The sequence below is a fragment of the Pelodiscus sinensis genome, chromosome 16, assembly GCF_052426305.1.
Source record: "Pelodiscus sinensis isolate ZL-2025 chromosome 16, ASM5242630v1, whole genome shotgun sequence".
In the NCBI taxonomy this organism is placed as follows: Eukaryota; Metazoa; Chordata; order Testudines; family Trionychidae; genus Pelodiscus; species Pelodiscus sinensis.
Window position 1 is genome coordinate 14,275,710 of NC_143067.1, and position 20,787 is coordinate 14,296,496.

Here is a 20,787-nt window from a genome sequence, read left to right on the forward strand (position 1 = left end):
CCCCCAATTGATTTTTCTGTGGGTCAGTGGCCTCCGACCCAAAAAAGGTTCCCCACCCCTAGGCTACATTGTGCCACGGGTCTACATATTTAAGAAGTAAGGGGATAGCAGTGCCATGACTTGCCTTGAATACCCTCAGAGGAACTCCCTGAAGACTGGGTCCACATAGGCGGAGGTGGGAAGAGGGAACAAGGCTAAATACCCACTACTCCCCCTGCATGGAGTGGGCAAGGATGTGGAAGGGAGTTTCCAGGAGCCATGGCTCTGCCCTCTCTATGAGGTGGAGGTTTGGCGGGGGGAAGTATATGCTGCATCTACTCCTCCTCCACCACAAATGAGGAGCTCAGAGGAACCCTGCTTTACAGAGATAGTTCTGAGCAATAGTCCATCTCAGGTGGTGTAGTTATGAGCCTTGCCATACCCCTGGATTCTCCTAAAAGCTCAGTCTAGCTCTGACCCAGGCTTTGGTGGACATTCAGAAATGAAATACTTTTTGACTATCCCTTCACCTGTCACATGCTCTGGGAAATCTACTGGCACATCTTAGCTCATCAGAAATTCCTGGGAAGAGGTTCTGGTCTGGAGCATCCCCATGCATCTAGTCTCCAAAGTACACCATCACACTGTGGCAACACAAGTACCTGGGGTTGCAATGAAACATTTGGTATTTGCTAGAATAAAGCATTCTGGGATATGGTAGATGAAGCAGTGTAGCAGAAGACTTCACATGTTTCAGAACATGGGGGCCACAGCACAAAAATCTGCCTGACATCCCATCCCCTCTGATTTCAGCTTTACAGTTCATACTTAGGCACAAGACCATGGTCTAACAATGCTCCAGTTACTTTCTCAAAAGTGCATTCCAAGCAGTCAATTATTAAGATCACGTCTACAGCAGGTCACTAAGGAGCACAAACAAAATAAGATGCTAATATAATTTTGACTGCAAAGGTCTGTCCCATAGAGGTATTTTTTAACATGAAAGACAGAATAATACAGCAAACTATATTCACAAATTCCTATACTGACTTGACACGAGTAGACCCCTTTTATTAAACTCTAATGGATCTAAATACATTCTCTGGAGAGGAAATTCCAATAAAAATTATTTGATTATCATATATTTGTGGCTTGTTTTGGGATTTTTTTTGTTTTGGTTTTGGTTTTTTAGGGACTAAGAGTATATGCTTATCCTAAGAACTTATTTGTGCTCATAGCTTTCCCTCTCTAATGATGTCTTATTTAGTGGTGAAAAAGACACTGAATTCTATGTTTTCTTGCTAAATTGCAGTGGGAGCTATGAGAAACCAATTCCATGTTTGACACTAACATAAAGAAACAGAAATACAAATAGAAATCAGTGGCCCCGGTGGCAACTTGTGAAACTTTATTCCAAATCTATAACTTTCCTATAACAACCCCAGTTACTTCCATTTTTGTGACTTAAATGAAAGGGGAATGTTTTCCCTTCAGTATTAACTACAGGCAGTCCCCGAGTTACGCGGATCCGACTAATGTCGGATCCGCAGTTACGAACGGGATTTGCTGCCCGTCTCCCTGGTATGCTGGAGACCAGCAGACCAGGGAGACGGGAAGCAAAGCCTCTGAGGATGCCGGCAGCTGGACAGCCGCGGCGCGTCTGGGCTGTCCGCTGCCCGCGTGCTCCGCGGCTTTGCTCCACGTCTCCCCAGACCAGGGAGACGGGGAGCAAAACCGGGGAGCACGTGGGCAGCGGACAGCCCAGACGCGCCACGGCTGTCCCGCTGCCGGCATCCTCAGAGGCTTTGCTCCCCGTCTCCCTGGTCTGCTGGTCTCCAGCAGACCAGGGAGACGGGGAGCAAAGCGGCGGAGCACGCGGGCAGCCCAGACGCGCCGGGGCTGTCCCGCTGCTGGTGTGTTCTGCGGCTTTGCTCCCCGTCTCCCTGGTCTGCTGGAGACCAGCAGACCAGGGAGACGGGAAGCAAAGCCGCGGAGCACGCAGGCAGCAGGACAGCCCCGGCGCGTCTGGGCTGTCCCGCTGCCCCCGTGCTCCGCGGCTTTGCTCCAGACGCCTGTGGTACAGCAGCTGGGGCACTGCCAGTTGGTCCCACAGCCCGCTCTGGGCGCTACTGGACCAACCCAGAAGCACCCCAGCTGCTCTGCCCCAGGCATCCTGATTCAGCCACTGCTGGTCAGTTTCAGCAGCGGCTGAATCAGGATGCCTGGGGCAGAGCAGCTGGGGTGCTGCTGGGATGGTCCAGTAGCGCCGAGGAGTGGCGCTACTGGAGCAACCCAGCAGCACCCAAGCTGCTCTGCCCCAGGCGTCCCCAAGTCAGCCGCTGCTGAAACTGACCAGCGCTGACTACAGGAAGCCCAAGGCAGAGTTGCTCTGCCCCGGCTTCCTGGAATCAGCCGCTGATCAGTTTCAGCAGCAGCTGACTTGGGGACGCCTGGGGTTTTTAAGTTGAATCTGTATGTAAGAACTGGAGTCCAGATTCAGCCTGTTGAAACTGATCAGTGGCTGATTCCAGGAAGCCCGGGGCAGAGCAACTCTGCCTCGGGCTTCCTGTAGTCAGCCGCTGGTCAGTTTCAGCAGCGGCTGAATCTGGATGCCAGTTCTGACTTACATACAGATTCAACTTAAGAACAAACCCACAGTCCCTATCTTGTACGTAACCTGGGGACTGCCTGTATTTGCTTTGCTTTGAGGTATGTCTGATAGGGAATTAGACAGATATAACAAACATAGAAGAGGAGGGAGAGATTTTAGATGTTATACTTTCACAGGGTCATTCATCTTCCTTGGACTGTGATATAAATTTCATCTTTGCACTTCTGGAGCCAAATTCTACAGATCTCTGTCATTATTCAGACAAAACTCTCAAGAACTCCAATGGGGCTTTTGCATTTGCTGTATCAGATTGTTTTATGATAACAAGAGAACAAACTTTTCAGTTAAAGGGCAGCGTTGCTGTCCAAAAAGGCCACAGGTCAAATTCAGTCCTGACATGACTAGGGATGTGAACAACTAGTTGACTACCCAATAAGCAAATGCTTATCTGATAGTCGACACACTAGTCAACTAGTCGCTTCCCCCGATGCCTCTATCAGAAAGAGGTAGCAAGGGGGGGGATGAGGGGATGGTTCAAAGTGACATAGCTGCATGGAACCCGGGGTCAGCTGGGGAGTACCCTGGGCTCCATGCGGCACTGCTGCTTTGAAATGCCGCAGGAAGCCCGGCGTCAGGCTCTCCGCAGCATTTCAAAGCAGCAGCGCCGCATGGAGGCCCTGGGGCTGTTGCTACACTTCAAAGGCGGAGGCACCCTTATCAAATTGCATTGACTATTCGATTAGTCAATTAATCTAAATTTAACAGCCCTAGTCATGACCAAGTGCAGCTCCCAAAGTTTTACTGGATGTTGCACTGCTTCCCACTTGCACCAGGCCTGAATTAGCTTCACATGGTTAACAAACCTCTACAGAACATTATTAAAGCCTGACAAGAAAATACACACACTGGTTCCAATTCCTCCCCCACAATTCACTATTTCTGATGGTAAATCATCTAGGTTCTGTCTTGTAGGGTATGTCTACACTACCCTCCTAATTCGAACTAGCGGGGTAATGTAGGCATACCGCACTTGCAAATGAAGCCCGGGATTTGAATTTCCCTGGCTTCATTTGCATAAGCCGGGGCGCCGCCATTTTTAAATCCCGGCTTGTTCGAACCCCGTGCCGCGCGGCTACACGCGGCACGGAGTAGCTACTTCGGATTAGGCTTCCTAATCCGAACTAGCTGTACCCCTCATTCCACGAAGAGTACAGCTAGTTCGGATTAGAAGCCTAATCCGAACTAGCTACTCCGTGCCGCGTGTAGCCGCACGGCACGCGGTTCGAACTAGCCGGGATTTAAAAATGGCGGCGCCCGGCTTATGCAAATGAAGCCCGGGAAATTCAAATCCCGGGCTTCATTTGCAAGTGCGGTATGCCTACATTACCCCGCTAGTTCGAACTAGCGGGGTAGTGTAGACATACCCAAAGGGAGTTAATCCAATTTGGAAGCTCCATTGACTAGGGATGTGATAGTGTAATCGCGTAAATGGGCTCATCGGTTAACCTTCACCGTTACACACAGCCCCCTCCTCCTTCCCCTCCCTGCACTCCTGCCACTTTATCAGAGGCAGCAGCCGGAGGAGGGGTGGTGGGGGCAGGCAGGAGTCGGTGCTTGCAGGGAGCCGGATTTTAAGCAGGCTCCCTGCAGGCACTGGCTCCCAGGGAGCCACCTCCCTCCTTCCCCCTCCCAATGTAAATGCATTCTAACATCCCTACTGCTGACCCAGCTCCATCACCCCCTCTCAGGATGTAGAAGAGAGCAGAAAGTATAAGGCCAGATCTTTCAACTCTGGCCCAGAAAAGGAGCCTGATGTCCTTCCCAGGGTACTGAAGTGCCAGCAGAGCCCTCGAACAGTTATGGCAGATGATGGTCCCCCTCAACTGGTCTGAGAGAAGGCCACCCGCTCCCCTGGGAGACGGAGACCTGGAGAGGAAGCAGAGAGCAAGGCACTCAACTTGGAGAAGAGGAACCAGGGCCCAGCAGCCTGGGAGCAGTCCCACCACCTGCCAGTAGGAAGTAGCCCAGGGAAGTGAGATGTTGACTCCACTGTGCCGCCAAGAGACAAGGCAGCAATCTCACGCTTCCCTGGCTAGTCTGCGGCAGGGCTACTCACTGCTCCTAGGGCTCTGGGCTGGGATCTGGCAGAGTAGGGCAGGCCCAGGTCCCCCTACCACTAATCCGGCATTCAGGACTGCATGAGCCATTGGCTATTTATCTGTTTGGTTCTTACGCAGGAAGCCTAAGCCACAGTTTGCTTAAGCCCCACTCAGGAAGCATGAGCTACCACTTGCACAGTGACCTGGATGTGAACCATGATGCCTGATCAACCCACCAGGCATGAGCACCAATTCCCTGGTTGCCACCCTAGGGGGCACCCTGACCTTGAAACCCAAGGAATCTTACAGTCCAGAGAACTGAGAATGTCTTGGTACCCAAGCAGATCATGGTCAATCTCCTGCTTTTTAGATCCTGGTGGTAAAGTCTGGCTGAGGAGGCAGCTAGGAGGTGCAGGCAGTGGCGGATATAGGGCAGGGTGAGCGGGGCGGCCGCCCCGAGCCCAGCGCATGTGCCGTGTCAAAGGGGGGCCCCGCGAAATTGTGCTGCCCTGGGCCCCGCAAAATCCTCATCTGCCCCTGGGTGCAGGAAAGGAGTCAGGGCAGGCAAGCAAAGACTTGAGACTGCTGGAGATTATTCCTGGGAGAGAGGAAAGGGAAGGCTTGGATTAAGGGACAGAAAAGCAGAGGGGGACTCTTCCTTTAATGTTAGAGAGTGTTGGGAGAGAAGGAGGAAGAGGAAGGGAGAGATCAGGATCTTGGCTAGCTGGGTGCTCAGGAACAAGATGGAGACAGACAGGGTCTGCGGGATATGACTGCAGGGAGGACTGGCCAGTGGAAGGAAAAGGGAAGTTAAGAACCAGGGGTGCCATAAATCTGTTCCACTGATTATCCCTGCTATTATTTCAGCACTTCACTGCATCTATTTAAAAGACAGCTGTGGTTCATTACTTATTTTTAAGTTAGGATCAGTCCCCCATGTGCTGCCTTCTGGTTTACTCTCTCTGCAGCAAAAACACTGTGCATTGTTAATTATAGAAAAAAACATTGCCCTCTGGTGCCCTCCTGCACAGCCTTCCCACCTCTGCCCTCTGCATTGCAAACCACCCACAACCCCTGCTTTGATGGGCAGCCTGGAGCTAGCACAGTTGCAAAAGTGTGTGTAGACAGCCTGAAACAGGATGGGTCTTGGCTTGCTGGCTCCCCTGAGCAGACTTCAAATGAGATGCCTCAGTTGGAGTTTAATGCTGCCCTTTTTTGGGGATGAACGCACCCTCTACAGCAGCATCCCCACAGGCATAGGTGGTGTCATACAGCTCCCCCCTGCATCCGGAGCGGTGAATTTGACCCATTTATTTCTGTGTGGGTTGCAGTCAGTTTCAGTGTTAGAGCAAAGGGCATCTAAAGTGTCTCAGGAAGAGACAAGTGTCCTTGTTCTCTACACTAAGCAAGTTTGTGGCAGCAAATTTTAATCTCATTTAAATTTAAAACAAAACAACTCCCGCTTACTTCCTCTGCTTTGCATTTTTTTCCATATCGAGAAGGGGATTTTTTCTTTACTAATATTTATGATTTTACTTTCCTTTTCTGACTTTTATTTTCATCCTCTCATGAGCCAACTCTTGCCACATATCTAAACACATCAGGGACATCAGAGAGGTAACTCAGGCCCTATAGGCACCAGATGATATGCACAGAATCATGGATCTGTCCTATATGTTGCTAAGCACCCTCGACTACAACTGAAGTCCAGGGGAGTTAAGGGCACTCAGAACCTTGCAGAACATGCACAAAATCCCACGGGACAAGTCCTTGCTAAACTGGTAGTTTGAGGAACACATCAGGCAACTTTCAGACACTTTGGGGCCAAATGCTCTATTAGCAGAATCAGGATTGTATTAAATTCCACTTCCATGCCCACAATCCTTAACTCAGTTACACCCTCCAGATTTTGGACATAACCTCAATTTGCAGAAAACCACCTGAACTTTCCTACCGAACAATGATTGTAACCTTTTCGCAAATTATTTTCACTTCTAGTTCAATTACTTTAACCTCAATGGCTAATAAATGCTTAAAGATCAAACACAGTTCCTAAGACCAAGGTTCTTTACACTAAGAGAAAGGTTGAGCTCCATATGATATTTAGCGCCAAATCCTCATTTCCAAATATCTCATTGGTAAGAAGGATCCAGATTTAAAATAGCAAGTTCATTCTTTGTAATGATAGTTGGTGGTAAGGGGAAACAAATTGATTTGGTATTTGGAAAGAGCATCCTGCTAGGTAGTTTGAGATTTGTACTGGCTGTTCAAAAGATTATAATGGGACTTAGAGTCACAGGGGACTTCCACAACTACAGCTGAGCTTGAAAATTCAGTAGCTTTTGCACCCTGCAGAAGCAGCTCTCAACTACCCACACTTTTTCACTCTGATAGCACCTTTCAAAGAGGGGAGTTGACAGATGGATTCACTGTCATTTGAAAAGGCAATTAGCTCCAAATTAAATGTAAACCCACTTCCTAAAATTAAAATTCCATTAGTTGCTCCACCAAAGAGATGCATCAATTTGTAAAATATATGGTCAAGATTGTGCAAGTAGGAGGCTAATGCTGATCATTAAATGATTCCCCAGAGACACTGGCGAGATCCCTAGCACTTTGGTTATTCAAGAGGGAAATAAACCTTCTTGAGCTCATGCCTATTTCTGTAAGCTATGAGCACATGTGATACAAGGAACCAGGGTACTTGCTTTGCAAAATAAACATTGCAGAAGAGGCTATCTCGGATGCGTTTTGCTTCCCCCTAGAGGAAGGGAAAGAGGAGAACAAGTCGGAAAAATAAGCCTGAAACAGATGGGGGCGTAGACAAACCAGTGAAATAGAAAGAGGAAGATAGGAGATCAGTGAAAGAATGAAAGCAGGTAAACACCAGGGGGCCAGTGAGATGCTGGCAGGGACAGAAAGTGTGGGCACCAGGAGGCCAGTGGGAAACTGTGGGTAGCAGTGAAGAACGCTAGAGACATGGGGTGCATCCCTGAGAAGAAACTGGGTGTGGGAATCAGAGCCAGCCAGAGGGAACATAGAAAGGATTGGACCATGGAAGAGTGAAGATGAGACTGAGATAGTGCGACAGAGAAGGGTGGGGGCAGGGTGGTTGTGTTAGAGCAGGAGGGGAAGGGATGTATTAAGGCGCTCAGGTCTAAACACCCCCTCTCCCCCGCCCATCTGAGGACATTTTGGAGGATGTCTACGTCTCTCCCGCAGCAAAGGGAGAGAGCAGAGGGGATATCCCTTGCTCAATGTCAGGACTTCTTGTTCCCATCCTAGCTTAAAGAGATTTCCTCAAATGCTGCTGAATGCATCCCCTGAAAGAAAGACGTGATCCTTGCAGAAAACAAACAGCGGGGGCTGTTGGCAAGGGGCTGAGCGTGAGAGAAGGGCACCTGCCAGGAGAGGGGCCGTGAGAGACAGGTAGGGGTGAAGGGGGCAGGAGAGAGAAGGGGAAGGGGGGATTCGAGCCAGCGAGAGAGAGCCGCAGGCAAGGGGCCTGAGGAAGATGGGGCACGGGCGAAAAGGCACGAGAATGGCTGAGATCCCAGCCAGAGAGGCAAGCGAGGGCAGGCAGGCAGCAGAAGAGCTGCCAGGCGAGAAGCGGGGATGAGAACGCCCGGCGTGCAGCGAGAGCAGGAACAGGCTGCAGGAGGGGCGCGAGGGAATGCACGGGAGCGGGAAGGCAGGAGGGATGAGCGAGGGGGTGGGCAGGCAGAGATGGAGGAGAGGATGAGACGCCCCCAGAGGAGCCCGCCGGGAACCGTGAGAGTTTGAGAAGGTAAACAACAGCCATGCCCCCTACAGTCCTGTCCCCAACGCGCAGCCGGACTGCCGCGGCCGCCCGCTGCCTGTACATTTCCATTCCCAAACCTCCCCGTGCCCCCAGCAGCAGCGTGCGTCCCTCGCCCGCGGGCCCTCCCCCACCCGCTCGCTACGGCAGGGCTGCAACCCCGGGGCGCCCAGAGAGCGCACCCCGGGATCCAATGTCGTCCCCCCTCCCCAGTGGGGGCAGAGCAGCCTGCCTCTCCACACCCACCCCCCCCCGCGCATTGTTTGGGTCCGTGCAGGGTTTGGCAGGGACCTGGCAGCCCCAGCACGTGAGAGGAGCAGATCATGTGCACCAGCTCCAAGAATTTCAAGGCTCCCAAACGTGCTGCGTATCAACAAAATGAAACTCGTGTCTCTCCGTGGCGGTGGCACCTTTCACAGCCTCCCCCCCCCTTTTTTTTTCTCCCTTCGCGCACACTCCCCCCACCCCCAACCAAACCGTCCGGATCCCTTTGCACCCTGGTGCCCGACTGCTTTGCCCGCTGCAAAAATAAACTGTGGTGCTCCCCCGCTCCCCAACCCAGAGGTGGTTTGGGGTGAGATCTGCCGCAGTCATTAATTTGGAAAAAAATAAAAACCTTTTGCGCCGACCCTTTAAAAGTTCTTGTTTACATTCCTGCTGCTTCCCCCTTTACTCTTTAAAACATGAGTGGCCAACATGCGCAATTTAGCTGGGTAAAATGCTGCACATTTCTTCCCACCGCCACCTTCCCTCCTAGCAGTCAGCCCAGCGAAATGAGGGGCGGGGGGAAAGAGCTGGAGAGATGCAAAATAAAGATCAGCTGCAAATTAAAGCAATCTAAAATGCAATCGTCCTTCATCCTTTACCTTTGCCGGGAGAGGGTCCAAAGAGTTGAGTCTGTCCCTCAGGTTACAAAAGAGGAGTGTGGAAGGGGCGGGGGGATGCTCCAGCGACTGAAACGACCAGGAAACCCCCTTTGCACGATCAATCTGGTATCATTGCTGGGGCGGGGGGAATAACCCCCCTGCGGGATCCGAAGATGACACCCTCCTCTTAGGAGTGGATACAAAGTAACTCCATGGATGCAAACCCCAAAGAATTGCTTCCAGCCGAGATGGCCGCTCTGTGCACGATCCAGCGAGCCCTATGTGCGTGTTTCTGTTTCTTTTTTAACCCAGACTTCCTTAGGATCTCTTTGCAACCACAACAAATTCTGCTGCTGCCCTTTTATTTTGGGGGGAGGCAGAGAGGAGGGCCGGAGAAGTGACTTTTTAAATTAGGAGGAGGTTCAAGAAGGCTTATTTTACTCCCTCCCCCCCAATTCTGTCTTCAATTTCTCTTTTTCTTGTTTGTTGTTTCTTCCTGAGCAGCAGCAGGTCCAGGTGCAGCCGACACGGGTCCCATCTCTGATTGTGTTTGTGCATGTGGTGCCTTTCTCCCTCCCCACCCAGCCCCCCCCTCCCCCCGCTGTTCACCTCCCCCCGATGCGTTGGGTCCCCATCTCTTCTGCCCTGGATAGAGACTAGCAGCTGTAGCGGGGTCGCGTTGCTCACACACGCACACGCTGTACAAGTCTGATCAGGTCGCTTTCGCAATGATCCCCAGCCTCGCACACGCACACAGCACACTCGCCCGCAGCAGTGCACACTCACCCCGTGGAGCGCACACACTTTACCTCCTCTCCCCCCCTGTGCTTCGCTCCCCCTGTCTCCGCCGCGCTCTGTGCACAGGCGTACACTGGGCTGCTGCTGCAACCTTAAAAAATAAGCTTATACTTAAAAAAAATCTTTTGGCGCCATATTAATGACGTACTTAAAATTTGCCATTTCTCCTGCGTCAAAAGGACGTTTCTTGCAAATAACAAGAGCCTGGGCAAGGCAGAAAGAGGGACCCCCCAAAATCCTGCAGGAGACCCGCGGGAGGGGCAAAAGGGGGCGTGCATGGCCCAGAAGTGCCTGAAAGTGCAAGCTGGGTGGGGAAGGGGGAGGGTGGCAAGATCAGGATAAAAATGCAACCGAGGGTTATTCCTCTTGACAAACAAACTTCGCTGGGTAGCTGGGAGGGTGGCGATGAGGGTATTTGAGACCCCACCGCCTTAGCACACGGGGTTGCACCCCCTTGTTATTTTGATCACTTCTGGAGAAGGGGGCGGGGGAGGGGCCGTTACAGGCTGCGAAGGCGGGGTGGGGGGGGGCGGTTAGCAAAGCCAACGGAGAGGAGGGATTTGAAAATAAAACATTGTGGTGCTAGGATCTGTTCGGGCTGGTTTCTTGGGGCTGTTTCCCCCAAACCCTCCGCCCCCACCCGCAAAAACAGAAAGGGTTAAAAACACCACAAACTTTGCACAGTTTTCCAGGGAAGGAGGGCGGGCGGCTCTCCAGGGTTGTTCTCCCTTTGACCTTGTCAGCCACAAACAATGTGCTTCAATCGGTTACTGATTTCTCGAAGGGGCTGTTGCTATTGCTTCAGCTTTGCCTCTGTATTTTCTGTGGCGGTGGCAGCAGCAGGACCTAGCGCCAGTATCTAGCTGGCCACACCCACCACTGGCTGCTTGAACTAGACACCTACTCGGTGGGAAGAACAGTTATTTCTATGCAGTGAGGAATCTTGGGTGGAGGGGAGGAAGTGGGGGGAGGTGGTGCCCAACCTTCCTAAACAGTCTGGTTGTTTAAGGCAGTTTGTGCTGTTTTTTTTCCCCCCCTCTAATGGAGACGTCTTCAAAATAAACACTGCAGTTTGCTTAGGTTTTCTCATATACAGTAGCTGCTCCCTCATTATTCCATCTTGTCTGTGACTGCTCACAGATCCTGTCAAGTAATTTACAGATGCTTTACTATTCCAAAAGGGAAGGATGAAAATTAAAATTGGCTGTTTTTCAAAAAAGCGTATTAAAATATGGGTTTAAACCAGTGGTTCTCAAACTTTTTGGTCCATGGTCCATCCTGCTCAATGCAGACTTTTCTGTGGACCACCTGCCAACCACCCATGATGACAAAATGGATGCAGGAAGGGATGGGGGGGAGGTCTAACTGGGAGGAGGGTGCAGGAGTGAGCTGGAGGGGGGAGGTCTGGCCAGGAAGGATATTGGATGCAGGAGCAGGTTGAAGGGTCTGGGTGGAAAGGAAAGCGCAAGAGGGGGGGAGGATCTGGTCAGGAGGGAGGTTGATGCAGGAGCAGGTTGGGGGGTCTGGGCGGAAAGGAAAGTGCAGGAGGGTGCTGGGGAGAGGCAGGATCTGGCCAGGAAGGAGGTTGATGGCAGGAGCAGGTTGGGGGATCTGGGTGGAAGGGAAAGTGCAGGAGGGTGCTGGGGGGGAGGGAGGGTCTGGCAGGAGCAGGAAGGGGGCGGGAGGTCTGGGTGGAAGCGAGAGTGCTGGAACAGGCTGCGGGTGGAGGGTCTCAGTGGGAAGGCATGTGTGAGGGTGATGGGGGTGCAGGGTCTGAGGATGAAGGGGATGGGGGTGCTTACCTGCCTCAGTGCCTCCCACCACTCCCAGTTACCATCCCCTGCTGCTCCCATTGTCCATGATTCTGGCCAATGGGAGCAGTGGGGAAAGCCTCCAGAGAGAGGCTTCCTGCACTGCCATTCCGACAGCCAGCCTCCCTCCCCTCCCTATAGTGGGAAGATATCGCTGGCGCTCCAACTTTGCAGGGGGGCTCAGGGCTGGAGCACCAGCATAGGCTCCCCAGCTGTAGGGGGGTGAGCCCCAAGCCCATGGACCACCTGCAAGATGGTCACAGACTACTAGTGGTCCATGGACCACACTTCAAGAACCACTAGTTTAAACTGAAAAGTTTCACTAAATGAATTAGTTTTACAAGGGTATAAAATGTACCTTAGCATTCAAATATGTTCCAGTATTCCACAGGAACAGTCAAAAAACACTACAATAGCTCTGTTGTAAGTAACAGTAGTTGACACCATTCCTGGAGAATACTGTAGTATATTTAACAATAGAGTCCACTTTCTTCTTTCAAACATCATCTGCTAGAAAGAATTCTTTTGAACTGATTAGACCTAAAACTGCCTATTAGTTATTGAGTGGGAGCTGGCAGCACCTCCCATTAAAAAGGTTCCTGTTATAAGAACCTGGTTTCAGTTACTTATAATTTTGTCAAATTTTAACCATTTGCAATGCAATTTTCCATGCTGAGTGTGTGCTATATATATATATATATATATATATATATATATATATATATATATATATATATATTTTTTTTTTGCTCAGCCAATTCAGTTGAGGCATATCCAAGAACAAAATTAAGCAAATATAGTAATGTACTGTTTTGCACATATTAAAAATACCTTGAGATCTTTTATTTGAAATGCCCCCATTCTTTGCAGCAGGGAACTGAAATTTGGTGGGGGCAGGGATAACTTTTGTGTCTAGGATGTGATTTTGCCATCCCTGTGAAAATCCATCCTTATTTTAAACCTTGCAAAATTGCAGTTTGCACATACTCAGTAGAGACTTCTTTGATTTTAGCAGCTAAAGTCTCCTTAAGACTTTGTCCTCCTGAGCATGTACCATGCCCTCACAGTTCTTACTGCAACTGACCAAATTAATCATGTGGCCAAGCCACAGTGACTGAATATGCTCCAGCCTAGGCAATGGTGGCTCAGAAGAGCTTTCCTTATGTAACCCTTCTGCCAGGTACACCAGCAGCAGCCAGGGCCAGGTTCAATATCTAGGGGTTCCTCTCCGTCTATTCAACACAGAATGGTCTCTAGCCCCCACACAACACCCCTGGGCACCTGTAGGAGGCAATGCTTCCCCACTCACACGCACAGAGTCTGAGTGTAGAAAAGAAACCTTTAATAAAAAGGGTGGGAAGTAACGTGGCATTAATTTAGGAAAACACCACAGACCAAGTCCATAGGAAAACACCACAAACAGAGTTCATAACCAAAACCACAAGTAAACGTCCCAGCTCAAGTAGGCTGGGCAATGTCCTTTTCCTCTCTGGCTCTCAAGTCCAGCAATATAGCTGTCCCCTTCACATGCCAAACCCTTCTCTGTCCCGTCCCGTTCCCCCCCCCCCCCCCCCCGTCAGTCGCTGCCCTTGGTCAGGGCAGACCAGAGTTCACAGGTGCATCTGCAGAGTTCACCTCCCCTCCTGAGTTGGGCGGGCGGGGAGGGGGAGTAGAAGGCATCTCACTCACTCTGCTGGTCACTTGCCATCCACCTGCTCACTGCTCTCTGGCACTGCTCTGCTGGCCATTCATCACCCCTCTCTGTTGCCACTCCGCTGGCCACTCCTCACACTTCACCATCACCGCCCTGCTGGCTGAATCTTCAGCTGGTTTATGGTGGATATGGCTCTGGGCCAAACCTAGTGATTTCAGCCCTCAGTGATTTCAGCTCTTGGCCCAAAATACAGTCCAGCCACAAGAGATTCTAGCATCCACTGGAGTACATTTACATACAAAAAAGACCCCTTATGGAGCCTTTCTTTAATTCTATCATTGGAACAGTGGGGAGAAACAGGTTGAACCAGTCTTACAGCTCATGGCTGGAGAGCATGCAGCTTGCTGACTCCCTCCCTAGCTTCATCTATAGGGCTCTGAAAGAGCAGTCTCTGTCCATCCAAGTGTATTTACACTGACAGGATCTCTCCTTCTGAGTTAAAAACAGTCGACTTTTCTGCATTGTGCATTCCCACAATAACTGCAAGCATTGGTGGCCATATCTTACAATTCCTGCATTTTATTGTTAACATTTATTGTGACCCCCACAACAGCCAAATTGGTTAAAATGGGCAATACACCATTCTAACAATATCTTGCAGGCCTAAGCAACCTGAGTGAAGAGTATTTACCTAACCACACCCAGGATTTCTTTCCCAATCCAGCATGAACTGTATTGGAGGCATTGATTCAGGCCCTCCTTACACTTGTAATGACTGTTTCCAGCTGCCCAGGTTAGTGTTGAGCCAAGCACTAGAACTAAGAGGAAGGAGCCTGTTTCTCTTGTATTTTCATCAACCCTTTCTTGCTGGTACCTAGGCATTGTAGAGAAAGAAGCCATCTGATTCAAATGCTAGTGGAGATGGGAAAAATGCAGTTGACATATTCAAGGAGTCTGGTGAGACAGGGACTGGAGTTTGCCTGTGCAACCTCAATTTGTTCCAATTGTACATATGTAGTATGGTCCAGTCTAAAATTATGTGATAACACTATTTTTCCATCATCCCAGCCTTATTCTGTGCACAGGATGCACCTGCTCTAGGGATGGAGCAGGGCTGTGCTGTAAAGAAGGCTGTTTTCTATAGGACCCTGCTTCATTTGTAGCAGAAGTTGGAAAGTATGTAGTGAATGAAGCAGGAGACTGGAGGAAGAGAAAGGAATGATCTCGTAGTTAAGACAGTTGAATGCCACTCTGGAGAACTGTATTCTATCCCTGCTACTACTACAGAACTACAGGATGATATTAAGCAAGTCATTTAAATCTTTTCACAGACAATACCTAACTGTGTGTTTCTCATTTTCTAGTGCCAAACTTGAGAATCTGGGAGATGATTTGCAGAGGCACTAAGCACTGTAAATTAAGTCAAGGGAATCACAGAATTATAGAATACTAGAACTGGAAGGAACCTCAAGCAGCCATCAAATCCAGTCCCCTGCCCTCATGGCAGGACCAAGCATCCTACAGACCATCCCTGACAGGTGTTGATCTCACCTGCTCTTAAAAATTTCCAATAATGGAGATTCCACAACCTCCCCAGGCAATTTATTCCAGAGCTTAACCACCCTGACAGATAAGAAGTTTTCCCTAATGTTCAACCTAAACCTCCCTTGCTGAAATTTAAGCCCACTGCACCTTGTCCTATAATCACTTGTTTAAGAAGAATAATGTATCTCCCTTCTCCTTGTAACAACCTTTTAGGTACTTGAAAGTTGTTATTATGTCTCCTCTCAGTCTTTTTTCTAGAATAAACAAACGTAGTTCCTTCAATCTTCCCTCCTTCAGTTTTTAGATCTTTAATCATTTTTGTTGCTCTTCTTTGGACCTTCTCTTCTTTGGACCTTCTCCAATTTCTCCACATCTTTTCTGAAACATGGCACCCAGATTGTATTTAAACATATAAAGTAGCATATAATGCTAAGTGTTCTTTGCTAAGTGCCTAGGCATCTCAAATTGGGCACCCAAAATTAGTGGATGCATTTTTACATTAATTGCCTCTACTCCCCATCTGCACAATGGAAATACTACTACCTCCTCACCGCAGAGGTTTTACATTAATTAATGTTTGCAGATCACTTGGATACTATAGTAATAAGTACCAGAGAAAAGACAAAGAGGAAATTAATAATTCTGTTTTCAGAGCAGGATTTGAATAGTGTGTTGTATATAAAGCCTGAGGCTACACATTGAATGAGAATAAAAAAATACCGAAAAAATGCTTATTAATTGATTATTGTCCATCCTGTGCACTAAATGAGGCTTAAGCCATATGGGAAAATTAATATGTGAATATGTAATTAAAACCTGTATCATAATGCAGGTTCAGAGATTCCAGAAGACTGGAAAAGGGCAAATATAGTGCCCATCTATAAAAAGGGAAATAAGAACAACCCAGGAAACTACAGACCAGTAAGTTCAACTTCTGTGCCAGGGAAAATAATGGAGCAAGTAATTAAGGAGTCCATCTGCTAACATCTGAAAGATAATAAGGTGATAGGTAACAGCCAACATGGATTTGTAAAGAACAAATCATGTCAAACCGATCAAGTAGCTTTCCTTGATAGGACATCAAACCTTGTGGCTAAGGGAAAAGCGGTGGATGTAGTATACCTAGACTTTAGTGAGGCATTTGACCCGGTCTCGCATGACCTTCTTATCAATAAACTAGGGAAATACAACCTAGATGGGGCTACTATAAGGTGGGTGCATAACTGGCTGGATAACCATTCTCAGATAGTAATCAGTGGTTCACTGTCATGTTGCAAAGGCATAACAAGTAGGGTTCTGCAGGGATCAATTTTGAGACTGATTCTTTTTAATACCTACATCAATGATTTAGAGGATGGCATGAAGAGTACGATTATTAAGTCTGCAGATGATGCCAAGCTGGGAGGGGTTGCAAGTGCTTTGGAGGATAGGGTCAAAATTCAAAATGATCTGGACAAACTACAGAAATGGTCTGAGGTAAACAGGTGAAGTTGAATAAGAAAAAATGCAAAGTACTCCATTTAGGAAGGAACAATCAGTTTCACACATACATAATGGGAACTGATTGTCTAGGAAGGGGTACTGCTGAAAGGGATTTAGGGGTTAGAGTTACAGTGACCATATTTTCTGAACCAAAAATAGGGACACATTAGCCGTGCCCCCTAACACTACTAGCCATGCCCATGACTCTTTAGATCACGCCTGCCTGCCACAGGAAGTCCTTCTAGAGTAGTAGATGGAGGTAAAACTTCTAGAGTCAAGATGGACACATGACGAGAAGTAAAGGGTGTCATGTGACTTCCCTCTAAGAACTCCTCCCACTGTCCTTTACCAGTAGGGATGGGTTTGAGACCCCTGTGCAACTATACTGCAGTTGCCTTAACCCAGACCTCAGACCTAGGGTCTCAGGACACTGCAGCACTAGGGGGTCCAACCTTGATTCAAGAGGAGATCCAGGACCCGAGACCTGTTACTTTGCAGTATGGATGCAGCTGCATTTGACTCAGGGCCTGGGAATCATCCAGAACTGTCCCACAATTTCATGGGACAACTTCCTTAGTCCTCTTAACAGATGATGCTTACCTATTCCAATTAACTGGTAATCAGAGGGGGCTGAAGCAGCTTCCCATCTACTACAGGTGGGGGGGCTGCTTCAGCCCTGCAGGAGGCCTACTGCATACAGGGGTTGCTCTTGTCCAGAGCAGCCCCGGTCTATGGAGAAGCTGGAAGGTCCCACAGGCAGGGACTGTGCCAGTGTCCAGAGCAGCCTCTCACCGTGGGGAGTCCAGCTTGCTGTGGACAGGGGATGCTGCGTAGGGGGCTGGGAGCCAGCGGCAGCCCCAATGTGACCTATCATTAACAGGTTAACTGATGAATGGGAATTTACATCCCTAATTAGATGTACTGCAACTGCATTTTTTGAAGTTGCTGCAAAACTATCTAGTGCCCCCATTTCCACAAGTTATAATGACAATACTGAAGTAACCATAACAATTACAAGGTGGAGGAGACCATGTCACAAAACTTCACCACCACTGGTTGAAAGGTACATTTCCCATGAAGATCAATGGGGCTGGGCTATTTTATATGTAAAGGTACTGAGAAATGTATGTGCCAATACCATGATGGCAATGCCTATATTATGTAAATAATGCCTAATAATAATTGCCAAATGAGACCACTTCCCAACCTGCTTACAAAGGGCCTGATCCAATTTAAATTTTAAGCTAGGATTGGGCCTAAAGCAATCTGTTGATATTATCCAAGAAGCTCCAGTTAACATTTAGTCATCTTTCAAAAATATAAGGGACCAATCAGAAAAAGCCCCACTGCCTGGTAGAGGCAATCTTTGAAGAAAATTGGAGAGACTTTGAATTGACTTCTTCTGACAGCAGCTCTTTGTCAATGGATGTGGGGTCTTTAGCACAGGTTTCACTTTATGTGTCAGTATAATTCAGAAATAAGTTATCACAGCTAACTCCATTGAGGTCTAGGCAACACGAAACCCAAAAACAGAAGAACAAATCCCTTGAAACTGAAAGTCAAAACATCTCATCTCTTCACAGAGCTCACAAAGGGCTTGTTCACCAGAGACACAAGTCATGACAACCCTCTCTGTAGAGAGATGATACATCCTGCCTTTCAGTGGATGCGCCAAGTGTTTTCACGTAGCATCTTAACACACTGATTAAATCATCAACTGATTGGATGAGGAAGACTCACAGTGAGTCTGTCCATCATTCATACCAGAATGGCATGGTTATTTCACTGGCGTGGGTAACAGACCCAATCTCTCTGTGGGCTCTTGTGGAACAGTAGGGAGCCTGCAGCGGTCTCTTGGGTGGAGAGGCCTAGGGTGCCTCTATTTCAGTGGTTCTCAAACTTTTTGACCCATGTACCACTTGGCTCAATATAAACCTTTCCGTGGACCACCAGTTGCTAATGGAAACTCACTGTTAATTACATAATTATGCCTGAGCCATTTTGCTAGTGCTGCAGCTAGGGAGAACAGTTTAATTTAAATTATTAAACAGATTAAGCATTTTAACTTTCTCATGTTAGCTTATCAAACTTCGTTTTAAATAAAGTAAAATATTAATTTATGTCCAACACAAAAGGTTTCAATGTTTTCTTTATTTATGGCAGGGGTAGGCAACCTTTTTTGGGTCGGGGGCCATTGACACACAGAAAAATCAGTTGGGGACCATACAAGTGAGAAACAAAAAAACTGCAAAAACCCCCAGCTCAGACACCTCACTCCTCTGGCACTCCACAGGGCTAGGGGAAAGGACAGGGAGGACTGAACTTCAGGACCTCCTATAGGCAAGATTTACTTTTCTGATGAATTTTATGGACCCCCTTAGGTTCTGAGGTGGGGACAAAAATGAGGGGTTCAGTGTGTGGGACGGAGCTGCCAGTGAATGGGATAGGGATGGGGTACAGGATCTGAGGGAGATGGGGTGCAGAAGGGGGAGAGGTGGCAAAGTCTGGGTTGGATGTAGGGTGCAGAAGCAGGCTGGGAGTAGAGTGGCCAGGAGGGAGATGCAGGAGCAATGGTGGATGCAGGAACAGGATAGGAGTAGAGTGTCTGGTCAAGGTGGAGGGTGCAGGAATGGACTAGGGGTAGGATGTCAGGCCTGGAGGGAGGGTGCAGGAGGGGATTTGGAATAGGGGTTGGAACTTCCTGGTCCGGTATCCTTGGGACTTGACTGGTCCCAAGTGAAGGATTTTTCTGAACCAGAGGAGGTCATTTCACACCCCTTGATGCCACCTCCCCCCCAACACTAGACTTCCTGGCACCTCCCTCCCCCGCAGCCCAGCAGAACCCTGCACCGATTCCCTGCACACACACCCTGACAGCTCAGCTGAGCCTCCCATCTATTCCCTGTGCCTACCCCCATCATGCACAGCCCAGCTGAGCCCCACACCAGTTCTGTGTGCCTCCCCTCACCTCCCGCAGCTCAGCTGAGCTCTGTGCCCAGGTTCCTGGCACTTTGTCCCCTCCTCTGCAGCCCAGCTAAGCCCCATATTCTCTTTCCTGGAACCTGTGACGTAGTGGGAGTACCGTGCTGGTTCCTATGCTGGGGCTGTGGTAACCCCCACTGGCTGCTGTCTGTACCACGGCCCAGCAGAACAGGGGATGAGTCATTATGCAAAAGGGGTCTCTCAACCTGTCTGACCAGCTACCTCACAAGGAGAGGAACAAAGGAAGGTGGAATGCCAGCCCTGGCTGGGGGGGGGCAGGGCTGGAAGAGAGTTGGTTAGTCTCTGTCTGGTATCATGGAGGAAGCAGCCTAGGCAACAAGCTGGGATTTAGGAGCCCAGACTCCCCCATATTAAGGGGGGCTGAGGCATCCTAGGCCTGCCCTGTAACCAGATTACATCTGTGCTGTGCTGTATCCTGGAGAGGCAATAAACTCCCTCTATTCTACTGGCTGGTGGAGTCTGTTCGTGCCACTACAGGGGTGCAGGAGGCGGGAGAACCCTAACGCGTCGTCACAGAACCCCACTTCGTAGTCCAGCTGAGCCCCATGCCATCTCCCTGCGTTCCCCCCACACGCGCACACACAAATCAATTGCTTTCCCGTGTCCCAACAGGCACCGCCTCCTGCTGTTTCTATTGAGTAGGGAATGTCCCTGACTCCTATTCCCCCAGCGAAGGAGGTGGAGGGGAAACCGCGCGCAGTTGCATTTGAAGTCTCAGGGTTTTTCAGCACATTTCAGTGCTTCATGGGGACACCAGGACAGGAGATTAAAAATGGGACTGTCCCAGATTTTCCGGGACGGATTGTCAGCGTAGTTATAGTGGACAACAAGTTAAACATGAGTCAACAGTGTGGGGCTGCGGGGCCATGGTGGCTGCTCCACCGGCACCCGGGGTTGGAGCCATGTGGCAGCAATGGCTGCTCCAGATACTAGGGCCACATGGTGGCAGCTGCTTCTCCACCTGCATGGCGGCAGCGGCTGCTCCAGCTCTAGTGGATGGTCGGTAAATCAATTAAACTATATGAAACTAAATATACATACCATAAAAATTTACAGGATACATAACTGATTCATGGTTAAAAAAGCACTAAGGACATTTTAAGACTAAATCACAGGCAATCAGAACCCTAGGAACAATCT

At 49.2% G+C, this 20,787-nt stretch overlaps 1 protein-coding gene across 5 annotated transcripts in view; it reads right to left on the minus strand.

The window, feature by feature from the left end:
- Positions 1 to 11,010, minus strand: part of JADE2 (jade family PHD finger 2) — a 181,840-nt gene extending 170,830 nt beyond the window's left edge. For 2 of the 5 annotated variants that reach the window (XM_006116055.5, XM_075900395.2), the window contains exon 1: positions 9,355 to 9,938. The gene's annotated coding sequence lies outside the window, so the exon portion shown is untranslated. Of the gene's footprint in view, positions 1 to 9,354; positions 9,939 to 10,827 lie in introns of those variants that run through there. The other 3 variants (XM_006116053.5, XM_006116052.5, XM_014570002.4) reach the window with 2 other exon arrangements.
- Positions 11,011 to 20,787: the final 9,777 nt, after the last annotated feature.